General features: G+C 40.3%; 1 protein-coding gene across 1 annotated transcript in view; it reads right to left on the bottom strand.

Annotated features, from left to right (window-relative positions):
• The window catches only part of LRRC4C (leucine rich repeat containing 4C), a 77027-nt gene that overhangs the window by 57365 nt on the left and 5690 nt on the right, over nucleotides 1-13972 (bottom strand). The gene's annotated exons all lie outside the window — the stretch shown is intronic.

The following is a 13972-nucleotide window of genomic DNA, read 5'->3' as shown; positions in this document are numbered from 1 at the left end:
AACAAAGCTACAATGCAAAAGCACAGTGTATCATTTAGCTAGGTGCATGAGATTGTAGCCATCAAGGGGAATGAAGAGTTAGTTGATTAGTTAATGGTGCTCCGCACGCAAATGCATCTTCACGGAGGCTGGTTTCTATCACAAGCCAACAATGTCATTTAATGTTATTTGTATGGGTATTGGTACACAGATATCTTTCTGGTGTGCAATAGTCTTTGCTGAGTAATCCCATAATTTTATTCATGTGTCATGTCTGCAATCAGAGTGTGAGCTCTAAAGAGAGGGGACTGTGTCTTCTTGTCTGTATTAGGAGATGCCTTGCACACTTTAGGGGGAAACACTCTAAAACAGTGTTTCTCAATTTTCAGTGTTTCTCAATTTTTTGGTACAGACTGGCTTGTTGCCTTCCTGAACTGTATCAGGTAGATCTTAGGGACCAGCACCAGTCCACAGACTGGTTGTTGAGAAACACTACTATAAAATAAATAATGATAATCATATACTAGGTGACTGGGAGCTCATTAAATCAAGCTACTGCTGAGTCTCAATATGTTATTTATTTACATTATGGTTGGAATTTTCAAGGGAGCCTAAAAGAGGAGAGTGAGTTTTTATATCTCTTAAACCCATATGTTAATCTAAAGCCATTATGCTTACTGATAATATCTGGAATGCATGAGTGTACTCATTAACACCCCCCCCCCCTCAAAGACTTCTCAGCATACACAAGGTCCAGTGTAAAACCAAACTTGGGGAGGATTCTCTGAGCGGGCAGTCTCCTTGGTTGTTCCATAAATCCTGCTCAGGAATCTGGATAACGATGTCTCCCAGAAATTACAAACCACTTCTCCTTACTGTTTAAGGGCAATGAACTGTTGCTGCTACTGGATATGAGTAACTACCTTAATCCCATCACTCTTCTCTACAACCTGCCAGGTGTTATACCTTACTGTATGGTAACTACAATTTAGATTAAAAAATCAATGACCTGACCTGAGTGCCTTTAGCAGTGTCTGCTAATATCTGGGATTAGCGCTAAAGGAGGGAAAACAGGGATCAAGCTATTCCTACTGTACCACAACATACACACATTTTCCTTCACTCCAAATTAAAAACCAAAACATAATGACATGAAAAGTGTTGTATTATTTGGGAATGGATTTAGCAATCAGTGATTAATAATGCTGGTCACAGCCAGGAATAGCAGTTTTGTTGGGGACATCTGAACAGCCACATGCTCGACTCACTGAAGCAAAGCGAATGCATTAATATGAACAATAATACATATTTTGCACTATAGTATAACTCATGCAAGAATGAGTCAACCACTTTAAATTATTAATGGTTAGTTGTAGTCGTATTTGCATAGCAGTAGCAGCTGGAGGCCACAGTTGTGCCTGCAGTAGGTTAAAGCAAAACATAATGAGTCATTTTACAGGTGGGGAAATGGAGGCACAAAGAATTGAAGAGACTTGCCTAATGCCATGCCAAAAAATCAGGGGCAAGCACAGAAATCGAAACCAGTGGCACTGTTTCTTGATCTAACCCCTGGACAATATTCGAGCTGATTACTGATGAAGAGAAAGCTTGCAAACATGGTATCGTTCCTGGTTAGAGAACAACTGTGCATTGCCTCAATGTTTAAACTGCTCTTTAGCCTGTCATGGTTTTATTTCACTTTTTTCTAACCTATATTCCTCATTAAACCCCCTCATTTCATATCCCTTGAGTGTTTCACTGTCTTTGGACAGCTGATGAGCTATGAAAGACGTGTAGTAATAAGCAAAAACCAAGGAGCTTATCTTCAGCCGGTGAAATGGGCTTGCAGTCACTTGTCTGTACAGCAACAGCGACATCCAGTGGACAATAGTGCCCAAGTACTTCCAAATAATGGATACAGAAGGACAGGCCTCATAGCTACCCCCCATCATCAGTCAATAGGGATAAGGCAATTTATTTTGCCTAATTTCTAGCCCATTCAAAATTTATAGGTCCAAAGTGAGACTCAAAGGATATTTGCTTTATGCTTTGCTGGGAAAACAGGAACGGAGATAAAAAAAATGGATCTGTATTATCCTGCACAAAGTTTGCACTGAATCTGGGTCTCACAAACCTTCCCTCTATGATAAGTTTATAGCTTCTTGTGTAAACTCATTGTTTTCTATGGGAAGCTTCAGTTATTTTTAGAGAACTTCCCACTGAGATTAGCTCAGCATAGTTACTACCAGGTCCCCTTTGGCTCAGAGACAGCCACAACGGCTCTAGTGAGAGTCCCAGCTGACGGGAGCACCAACAGCAAGTCCAGTCACCAGACTGGACTCTGCTAACTGGTTATGTCTCCTCTCAAACTCAGGGTCATTTACTAGACCTCAACTATTCCAATAATGTAACAGTATGGACCTTTGCTACTGGGAAATTTCAGGTCCCTTGGAGAAGAAATTGTAGAGATTTTATTACAGCCTCTGACAACCACAGTATCGTTCTTTTAAATCAGAAATTTCCATCAAACAAATTATTACAACACAGTATTTAAAATATTAGGTAATATTTCAGAATACCTTAAAAGGTGTGTGTGTATGTGTGACAGAACTGAGCTGTAAAACTTGCATTACCAAACAAATTTCACATTTGACCTGTAGTTTTCACAGGCCATATTCCAGGCCATTAATCCTCAGTGCCACTCAATCTCTGACAGATACACTGATTTGTTTCTTTCTTTCACTGAATGATAGAAATGAAGGACTGGAAAGACTCTCAAATGATCATCTCGATCATTCCTCTGCCCAAAGGTAGTATTAGATAAACCTAGACCATCCTAGAGATATGTTTGTCTAACCAGTCCTAAAAAAAAAAAAAAAAACCAAAAAAAAAAACCCAAAAAACCACCACTATCTCTCTAGGTAAATTTTTCTAGCGCTTAACTATCTTTATACTTAGAAAGTTTTCCTAATAACTAACTTAAAGCTCCCTTACTGCAAACGAAACTGATTACTTCTTGTCCTACTCTCAGCGGACATGGAGAACAACTGATCAACATCCTCTTTGTAATGATTTTTACATATTGGAAGACTGTTACCAGGACCCCCTCAGCCTTCTCTTCTCTAATCTAGACTAGACATATCCAGTTCTTTCAACCTTTCCACATAGGTGAGGTTTTCTAAACCTTTCATTACTTGTATTGCTCTTCTCTGGACTCTCTCCAATTTGTCCATATCTTTCCTAAAATGTGGTGCCCAAAACTGGGCACAGTACTTCACCTAAGTTACTTTTTAAGAATAATTGAACTTGACAGCTGTTATCTGGAGTTAAATTAAATAAACAAACACATCTGTTTCAGTGTGTCAAAATAACAGGTCTCCCAGCTGTTTTCTATTGATCTTAGCCTAACAAAGAGAAGTGCTTATTTAGAGACAGGAGTTACCCCCTGTTACCCAAATTCAAACATAGCTGTGGAATTCAGAAATCACCTTGCCCGACTGCAGCCCAGCTGTGAGGTACCCAACAAGTTTACTTTAGCTCTGGGGCCAGATCTTCAGCTGATTTAAATTGATGCTGCTCTCAAGTGTGAATAATGACACCAACTGACCTGAAGAAAAACTCTCTGTGAGTTTGAAAGCTTGCCTCTCTCACCAACAGAAGTTGGTGCAATAAAAGATATTACCTCACCCACCTTGTCTCTCTCACATCCTGGGACCAACACGGCTACAACAACTCTCCGTAAATGCCCAGAGAAAATACAGTAGGGGCAAAAGCAAGGCAAGCTCCCCTCATACTGACCCCTTAGAATGTTGACACATTCAGCAAGACTATAAATGATACAATGCCCCACATAACTAGCACAGCATGAACCAGCGATGTGATGAATAGATGTCCTCTGTGAAGTGGAAACAGTTCTGCCTGTATCGGGCTCTGTGTGAACCAATAACACATAATATTAATGCTTAGCCCTTGTGCAATACTTTACAATAGAGCATTACCAGTCCTATTTTACATATCTGGAAAATGAAGCACAGAGGCATGAAGTGATTTGCCCAAGGTCATCCAGCATGTCAATGGCAGAACAGGGAAGGAAATCCAGGTCTCCTGATTTTCAGTGCCGTACCCTATCCAGCAGACCACTGTGCCTCCACTAGCGATGCATTATATATAAAAGGAGAGGCACTAGATACAGACCAGTTTTGGTAAACAACTGAGTGATCTTAACCCAGCAACCTGTGTTTTCCTCTTTGTACTTCTACTCAAACACAGTGCACAAGACCCAGCCAAATGAGAATGTATTTCTCTCTCTCCCTCAAAGGCAAATGGTCCTTGCATGATTTGCAGTTACTGTATTAATTATGAAAACATCTATTTACTTTGGATTTTTTTAAGCCACTCTAAAAATAAAATTGTTTAAACGTTGATTCAGTTTCAGTGCCCAAGTGAGCTGCCCCTGAGGAATGCCAGCCGCTGAAACACTTGAAAATGCCCTTGTAAATTAGCAAGCATTGCACAAATACTGCTGGCAATTCAATCATTTCTCTGTCATGCTGCATTGTTATCTGCTGCTCTCTTAAAAAGCTGAAGTTCATTCTTCTTTAATTCCATGTAGGTTAGTGAGATGATACAAATGACTTTGGTTAAGAGAAACCATCTCTATTAATATTTTACTACAGAAAATAATAAAAAATGAACAAAAAGGTTTTGGAATTAAACTATCACTCTCATGGTATTTTCTGATTCGCTTTTTTAAAAATAAAATATATGTTTCCCACAACTGTTTTTTACCTATTTTTTTAAAAAATCATTCCTTTGCATAATAGTTGTGCTCATACTATGACTGCTGGAAAAAGGAAATTTTAAAGACTGAGTCCTGACTCTGATATTGTTTATATCAATAAGCAATCAATTGCTTATATCAGATCCCCACAGACTTCCACAGAAAAAGATTTTCAGAAATGGGTGCCCAAATTTAGGCTCATAAGTCACTAACTTCAAAGGGTACCACTGGTTTTCAGCCCATTAGGAAATCAGGCCAATTATTGAAGTGGTGAAACAAAGAATCAGGCCCTTAATCATGGCATCTTTAATTCTTTTGTTTCCCAAACTACAGGATACTATAGAAGGAAAAATAATGAGGAGTCCTTGTGGAACCTTAGAGACTAACACATTTATTTGGGCATAAACTTTTGTGGGCTAGAAAGCTTATGCCCAAATAAATTTGTTAGTCTCTAAGGTGCCACAAGGACTCCTTGTTGTTTTTGCTGATACAGACTAACACAGCTACCACTCTGAAACCTGTCACTATTGAAGAAAAATATTTAAATTCCTCATAGTCAGGAAATCACGACATGTGCCTAATGATGTGAACTTTGCTTACATGGTCTTCTGTAAGACTTTGTTAAGTGCAGCTAGAAAGTTCATTCCATATGGTTTTCATAGGGCATTTATCCTCTGCTGGGATGATGTCTGTGACAACCTCTATCAAAAAGTCTGCTTCACCTGAGGGGACAAACAAGCAGCTAATATGTTAATGGAACATCTTAGTGTTAAGAGGCAGGAAAGGTGGCATGAATTGAAAGTGTTGACTTCACATACTCAAGCCATCTAGCACTCAAGCCATCCAGTGTGGGGCCTCCTTCCTCAAGTTCAGGCAGAGGAGACCCCTAAATGCCCTATATGTGTCTCAGCAAATGCTGTAGCAGTTCATCTTGTGGCCAACAGCTGACCAGGAATCACAAACAGAGATCATGATTGGAAGTATTCTCGGCTCTCACAAGGATTTGTTAAACCCCACAGCCAACTCCAGCTTATCCCAGTCATTCATTAGGGAGAAACTGGAATCAGCTATTTCTTTTTAAAACCTTACAAGACTCCTGGTTTTGACAACATCCATGGGGAGTTCCTGCATCCCATGAGTTCATCCTGTTGTGACTTTCTGCTAAGGCTCTATAATACTTGTCTGGAATGTTGTACAGTTCTAAAGCCCTGGTGAAGGTCACACATTGTGGCTCTTCTTAAGCCTGGAAGGAAGGCGGATGACCTGAAGAACTACCGCTTTGATCAGCATCACTTTTAAGCTGCTTGAGAGACTGGTATGCAAATGACTATTTTCTTTAATTGACTCCCAGTTACCTCATTACCAGGCAGGGTTCCAACTTGGCCATGGTGCTGAGGATCAAGTGATTAGACTGTTTTTAAAATTGAGGATGCCTTTGAGCCAGGACAGAAGGTTGGCACTGTTTTTGTTGACCTTTTTGTGGGCATACAACACAGTGTGGCACCATGGACTAGTCCATTGTCCCAGACAAGAACTTGTATGGTTTACTATCCAGATGATTTCTAACAGAACAATGATCGCCAAGTGTGGAGATACTTCAAATAGCCCACATCATATAAATCATCTCACCCACATCATATGAACAAGATTTCCACAGGGATCTGTACTCACTCTGATGCTCTTTTGTATATACATATATAAGGTGTGCAACCTTCCAGTCCTGGCTGGCATTGCTCTCCCAGCAATTAGGTGTCAAATCAGGGTCTTCACTGCATTACTGCATGCAGCCAACTGTCAAGACAGCTTACTTGACAATTGTATTTCAAAACTACATCAGAAACACTGGTTTAAGTCAAGATGTCCCTTTTCTGAAATAGTTGACAGTATATCAGACACAACCTTTCTAAGGAAGAGTGACAACAGAAGGTGTGGGGCAGCATTTTGGATTGGTGGTGCATTTCTTGCAGATGGACAACTCAGATCTGCATGTCCTACTCTTTCTGGTTCAGCTCTTGCAAGTCCCTCAAAGCAAGTATATAAACTGAAAGATTCTTTTTAGTTACAATTGGATACATCATGGGCATCATTTAACTCAGATCTGTAGCTTTGGGGTTTCTTGTGCTCCTATTATCATAGATTATTAGGGTTGGAAGGGACCTCAGGAGGTCATCTAGCCAACCCCCTGCTCAAAGCAGGACCAATCCCCAAATTGCCCCCTCAAGGATTAAACTCTCAATCCTGGGTTTAGCAGGCGAATATTCAAACCACTGAGCTATCCCCGCCCCTTGCCCCCATGGAACTCACAAACAGTGTGCCATCTGGTTACGGACTGACTTCTTTATCATCTTGATGGTGGATGGCTGCACTTCACGTCTCCAGATGCTGCTGCTATAGCTATATCACTTATCCAATACCTAATTCATTGTTTTTGCTGTGAGAAGCCATATACCAAAGAAGATTCAAAGTGGTCCTTGGCAATGTAACTGTAGCATTGCTTGTACACTCAAAGTACACATATTTGTATGTGAATGAAGGTACATGTGCATGGAAATCTAGAGTATTGTACATCTATGTTAATTGCGCATTTGCTCATAGAAAACCTGCATTGTTATTTGTGATAAACTATGTAACTGAAAGGTAGGTGGCCACATTTGAAAATGTGGTCTTATGCTTAATAAGTTTTTGTTATATGCTAAATATAAGAGTCAGTTTGCTGTACAGCTAGTTATTTTCATAGGGAACACAAGCAGGTGTCTCAGTTTTCTGTAACATTTAAAGTCAGAGATTATTATAAATACAAAAATAAATATTTGAACTTCTTCTGCCAGTTCAAATATAAGTAATATAATAAATAACAAAGAGAGGGTATATTTTATGGGCTACCACAAAGAATCTGTAGGCAGAATTTCTAAGTTCTATACAAGGCCGTACCAGCATCTGGCTTTGTGATAATGGGTAATTCACTTCATCTCTGTATATCTTGTGTGTAAAATGGGACTAAAAATACTTAATTCACAGGGGCGCTGTGAGGGTTAATTAATATTTGTAAATGTACAGAAGGGAAGATGCTGCAGAAGTGCAAAGTATAATTATCTTGGTATCATAACAATTGTCCTTCTCTTATTTCTTTTCCAAACATCTTTTTTTCCATTTCACTATCTATCCTCACATAATTCTAATGTTAATTAGAATGTGCTAAAATCTTTTCAAAGTCTCTGATGTTCTTTTACTTTTGTCAGCTACACAGTAATTGTTGGCATCTATTTTTATATCCATAAATATATTTTTTTCTTTATTCTGGAGAAGGCATTTTTGCCTGATGATTACAAATGATTAAGCAACAATTGAGGATGGAGTCATTGCTAGTCCATAGTTGGCCATCTCTCACACGAGTTAATATTTAAGCTTTATTGAAGCTAGTCATCTTACGTTAAGTATAATGGTACGGAGCAAATTGTGAATGATGCAAGTAACTGGTATAATTTGCTGAAAAGCACTTTAGCTTTGAAATCATCCCATTTCTTCACTCCCATGTTCTTGCTTATGGAATAATTTGAAATGAAGGAAAAAATAATATATATACATCTATATAAGCCATAAATAAAATGGAGCCATTTGCTACAAGATACGAAGAGGATACCAAGTCTTGGGTCCTGAACCTGCAATTGCCTGTTTTTTTAGTAAATTTATTTACATGAATGTTTCTAGTATTTGGCTCTTGGTGTACACAAAATAAAGCCAGGTCTTTAGGATGAGATAGAAAACTGAAAATTGATTATTCACAACTTGTGATCTTTAAAGATCCCACAGCATCTTGCACATGGGAAATAGCACCTTTAACTTCAGAGTCCTGCCCAAATCCATATGCTGCCAGTCCAATATTCCAACTACAGTTTCAATTGCATTCAATATTCTTCTTCACTTCCTGTCGTGAATTTTGTGCAGTGTTGTTGTGTTAAACAGCTTTCATATTACGCTCTAGCTGTGGTTGCATTTCAGAGATTACAGGGTATCTGTAAGAGTTTGTAAAACCTTTCTGATAAAAGGCACAGGCCTAGAAGTTCAAATGTGACTAGTGATTCTGATGCCCAATTTGAGACAGTTTAAAGAACCCTCATTTTCAGAAAATGCTGGGCATTCACCTTCTGAAAATTAGGCTTTTTTAAAATGTTTCAAATTGGGCACCCAGAAACGGAGAAAGTTAAAATTACAGTTTTCACTCTTGAAAATTTAAATTGCAGTATCTTTCCTAGTTCCTCCACCACTGTAGTATCGTACAGCCTAATTTATGATATTGTTATTATCACCGTATGCCTCCAAAAGGTAGACAAAGGTGAAAAGAAAATAAACTACATTTTTCAAAAGGCTTATTTTATCATTTAAGACTTCCAGTGGTTCATATGGAACATGAATAATTAATCCTTACAATCCTCTTTGATATATGTATACACGATACCCAGTCATTATTTGGTGGCAAAACTAAGATGTGAAATAACATAAGTATGACCTAGAAAAATGAAGCAGTGTGTGTGTGGGAGAGAAAAATAAACCCTCAGGAAACAGGGATGAAACCCATGAAATTAAAGGAAATTATTATTATGTACATATACAGCACCTTTCAAATTAACATTTCAAAGCACTTTTCATATAGTTCATTAATTAGACACAAACACCCTCTGAATTAGATATCATAGCATCCATTTTATAGATTGGGAAACTGAGGCACGGAGAATTTAAGTGACTTGTTTAAGGGCACATAGTGAGTCAGTAGCAGAAGAAGAATCCTGGTACTCTGACAACTAGACAACACTGACTATTGTCTGTAAAATATATATTTCAAAAAACAAAGTGAAGAATATGGAAAAATGCAAATATATTCTGTACATGCAGAAAGGATTTTGATCATCCTGGATTTAAAATAATACATTATAGGGAATCAAAGCTCAGGGAGGAGTAAGGAAATAGTTGGAGATTGAAAGGAATGGAGGGGAAATGAGTAGTCTTTTTCTGTGATGCAAGGTTTAGTTAGTAACTGAGAGAGAGAAGACCTAATGTGAACTAGAGGTGGGGCAGAATCATTATGGGAAATTGTAGGCAATATTGGGATTAAGTTGATAGTAGGCATTTGCTGGAGACCCATCTGATCAAAAGGCACAAAATGAGTAGGAGATGATAACAGAAATAAAAAAAACAAGCAGATGAAAAGATAACATGGGTAGCAATCGATGGGAGATTTTCGTAGCAGCTTGGGAAAATGATGGAATCATTAAATTGGATTAGAAAATGTCATCAGTACAGCAGCCAGTCAAACACACTTTCAAATAGTTAGGCACATTGGGGGGTCATGTTTCATCAGAATCAGCCTGTTTCTTTTAACACTGGTCTCTGTGTAATGTGAACAGGAAGAGTGATGATTCAAATTTTCAGAATTGTGCAAGTGTATTTGTGTGTCTAATTTGCATGCACAGTTGTGTGTTTAAAAGTTAGTGAACTGCACATGCATTTGCTGCAACTGTACATACAGTTGCACTGACTCAATGCTCCAAGTAGACAAGCACATAGGAATTTAAAATTCTCAAAATCTAATCTCAGGGACAGTTCTAGCTTTCACAGGGCTCTTTATGAAGCATCTTACTCTTTCCCCATCTGTGTTCTGTCCCAACTCACCTTAATTTACATACCCACTCATCAACTCTTGCCTGTCAATTCTGTGCATAGGGCTCTGGTGGCAACTTCTACACACTTCTGGTCCTGAACCCTTTGATCTCTAAAGACCCACACAGAAACATGAGTGCCAGTAGCAGTGTATAAATGCAAAGCCTAGTAGCACTACTGCAGCTCCTTTTCAATACAAACTCCTCTACCTGATAATTGACCTTGACATCTGCTATATGCCTTTGGCATAGGAGATGTAATTCCCATCACAGCCAGTTCTTTGACTGGCAGAGTCACTACAAAAGGGGCATTATCGATTAACAAATCCATTAAGCCAAGGTCCAGATGTGTCATGAACACACAATATGATGGGCACCAGAACAAGAAGAGGGCAGAGAGGTTAAAATGATCAGGAATCAATTACTTTAACATAAAGTATTTTCAACAACTTCTATTTCAAAGCTTGGCTGCTCTCTCACTTTCAAGATAAAGTGTATTTGGATAATAGAACAAGTGTAAGCCACCAGACAGCTCTGATGTAGAGCATTACAGTGTCTGATGCTGAGAGGTACTGAACACCCTAAAATCTCATCAGCTCCAACGGGAGTTGAGGATGTTCAGACCCTTCAAGAATCAGACCTATCTTAGTAAAAATAGGTGCAATAAAAACTGTCTTATGTGAGTGCTAAAGGGGCTGATAAATTTTAGTTGCTTAATGGAACTAAACTAGAATTGTACTTAGGTTTGGGGATACTTTGGGGTGGCAGTTGCCTTGCAGAGATGACAGGCATATAGGATACTGGACTCAGACACAAGAGACTATGTTCTATTTCTGGCTCTGCCTCGACCTGACAGGGTGACCTTCAGCAAGTAACTTTACCACTCAGTGCCTCAGTTTCCCCATCTGTAAAACAGGGCATGATTACACATACATACTTTGAGATCTTCTGATTAAAAGTGCTATTTAAGAGCTAGGTATGTCTATCTTAGGGCTTTATTCTGCTGCCTAGTACTAAAGTATCTGAGCACCTTCCACATAAAATCAATAGCAAAAACCCTAATGGCGTTCATGGAGTACATATTATATGAATATATGTTATGACTAAGGCTATGACCTGCATGACAAACTCACAGAAGTCATGAATTCCATGACTTTCCGTGACCTCCATGACTTCTGAAGTGACCAGCTGCACCAGCCACTACTGGGGCAGTCTTGGCCCACCGCCCCTCACCCAGCAGAAGCAGGAATTTGGGTGGGAGGCTCAGGGCTGGGGGTTGGGGCACAGAAGGGGGTGAGGGCTCTGGGTGGCGCTTACATCAGGGGGGCTCCCTGGAAGCGGTGACATCCCTCGGCTTCTGGGGGAGTCGCAGCCAGGGGGCTCTGCGTGCTGCATACGTCTGCAGGCACCGCCCCCGCAGCTCCCATTGGCCATGGTTCCCAGCCAATGGGAGATGCGGAGCCAGTGCTTGAGGGGCAGGCAGCACACAGAGCTGCGTGGCTGCACCTCCACCTGCGCATAGGAGCTGAGTGATGTCGCTGCTTCCCGGAAGGCACGGAGCTGAGTAGGGAGTCTGCCAGCCCCACCAACCCCCGCTTCCCCAGCACCAGCTGGGGTCCTGTCCCCCAACACCCACGGTGTCCCCCAGGCCACCCCCTTGAGCACAGCCTTGGCTTTCACTCAACAATCAAATAAACACCAAAAACATCAGGACCAAAATATATAAAATAATAAAAGAAAACTATACTCAAATTCTCCATTAAAGGCAAGGGCAAATACTACGTGGCTGAATTAGTCATATAATAGCCCACATCAAGTCACAGTCACATCATGTAATTATCAGATTTTACCTGGCCACAAACTTTAAAAAAAAAGTGAATGCAGCCCATTTTACAATATCATGCCAACACCACATTCTGATACTAAAGGATGTTGCAGCTTTGCATTTCTGATGGGAATCATTTACAGTGACAAGCAATAACAGCAGGCATGTTTGAGATGGAGCCAATTTGGGACCATCTCCAGGGAGAAGCTGAACTCAGACCTCACTGTTGCAGTTCTACTCTCTTGTCAGGATTTGGCCCATTGGCTTTCAAATGTGGGACATCTCTGGCACTAAGGAAGTGTTGAAAGATGTGTAACAATTAAGGTTTCAGATCAATGGTTGTAGAAAGAGCCTAAGCCACCCTCGAGATGAAGCAAATTGTCAGTGGTATGAATCCAAATGCAATATGGGCAAGAAGATTGGTGCACAAGTACCCGGATACCTTATAAGTGCTCAAAATAATAATAAAATCGTAAATTTTAATTAATGATTAATTAAAAAGTCTGAGGCAGAAAAGAGAGGGCTGGATTTTACAACCAGGTGAGAAATCTTATAGAGAGAGGAGCTACAGGTGCATTGCCATTAGCCGCTCCCTGTGCTAGATCATTAGGTTGGCCCTTATCAATGCAGTCAAACCTAAGTGTGTGTGTGTGTGTGTGTGTGTAGAGTAGCTGAAACATAAAAAGCAAGCAAGAAGCTCCTGCTGGCGACCAAGGGAGAAGAGATCTCATATTTCTTTACATGAAGCTCGAGAAGTGTTTGAGGATATATTCCTCTGCGGAGTTCAATAGCGAAGTTACCATAAAACAGCAAAAAGAACAGTGCCAGCAGGGATGAGAAACAAATGGAGAGAAGCAATAGCTGCTTTGAGAGCAGCTTGCTGCTAGGAGCAGGAGCTACAGTGCTGGGAGTAGGGGCCATTACTGGTGCATCTCTCATTCTACTAGGGATTTGGAAGAAAACAAGAATGGGATTAACAGAGGATTAAGGGGGGAAATCAGGAAAGGACTCAAAGTGAGAGTGAGAGCCATCTCCTCTTGCTGAAATGAAGAGCACACAGCTGGCAGAGGGAGCGAGGATGCAGGAAGACTTCTTCCTCCCACTGCCAATTAGTTCAAGCCAGAGCTGGAGACTGGGTCCTTGGAGAGTGAAGGCTAAATCCCAACCCCAATTATAAACCTGCAGCACAAATGGGTTGACGGAGAAGAGGCCTTGCAGCACTGTTGGACTAGAAGGGAATGCATGCTGTGTCCCTTAAAAAAATGCATGTACTCTCCCGGCATGAACTCTGGCTGCTTTGAATACTTCAAGACCTGTCACTGCGCAGCAGCCCTAACACAGGCTGCAACATGAAAAGCCACAGTAGAGCCCACAGAGATCTGGGAGAGGACAGGAAGTAAGAGTTTTCCCTTGCTAAATGTTTCTCATTTAAGTCCAGCTTAAAGTGCAGTTGCAGTGGGAGAAGTTACACTAATGGCTTCCATGATTAGTCTCTCTCAGCAACTTCCTTTTCAAATTTGCTGCAGTTACAAGCCATTGAATATATATGAATTCCTGACAGCATCACAAACTTCACCTTAGAATCAAGCTGCTTGCTTTCTGCTTCTTACATCATTACCAGATGGGAAGCTGCCAGCAATCAGAATGGAACTGATAAAAATGACAGTGCTTGCAGCAGAATAGAAGACAGCTCCTTCCCCAATAGCCACATTGGCTCAGCAGGGTTTGAGTAAA

Source organism: Mauremys reevesii, linkage group 4, assembly GCF_016161935.1.
Source record: "Mauremys reevesii isolate NIE-2019 linkage group 4, ASM1616193v1, whole genome shotgun sequence".
Lineage (NCBI taxonomy): Eukaryota > Metazoa > Chordata > Testudines > Geoemydidae > Mauremys > Mauremys reevesii.
Note: the sequence above shows the minus strand (reverse complement) of the source record. Positions and strands in the feature narration are given on the sequence as shown.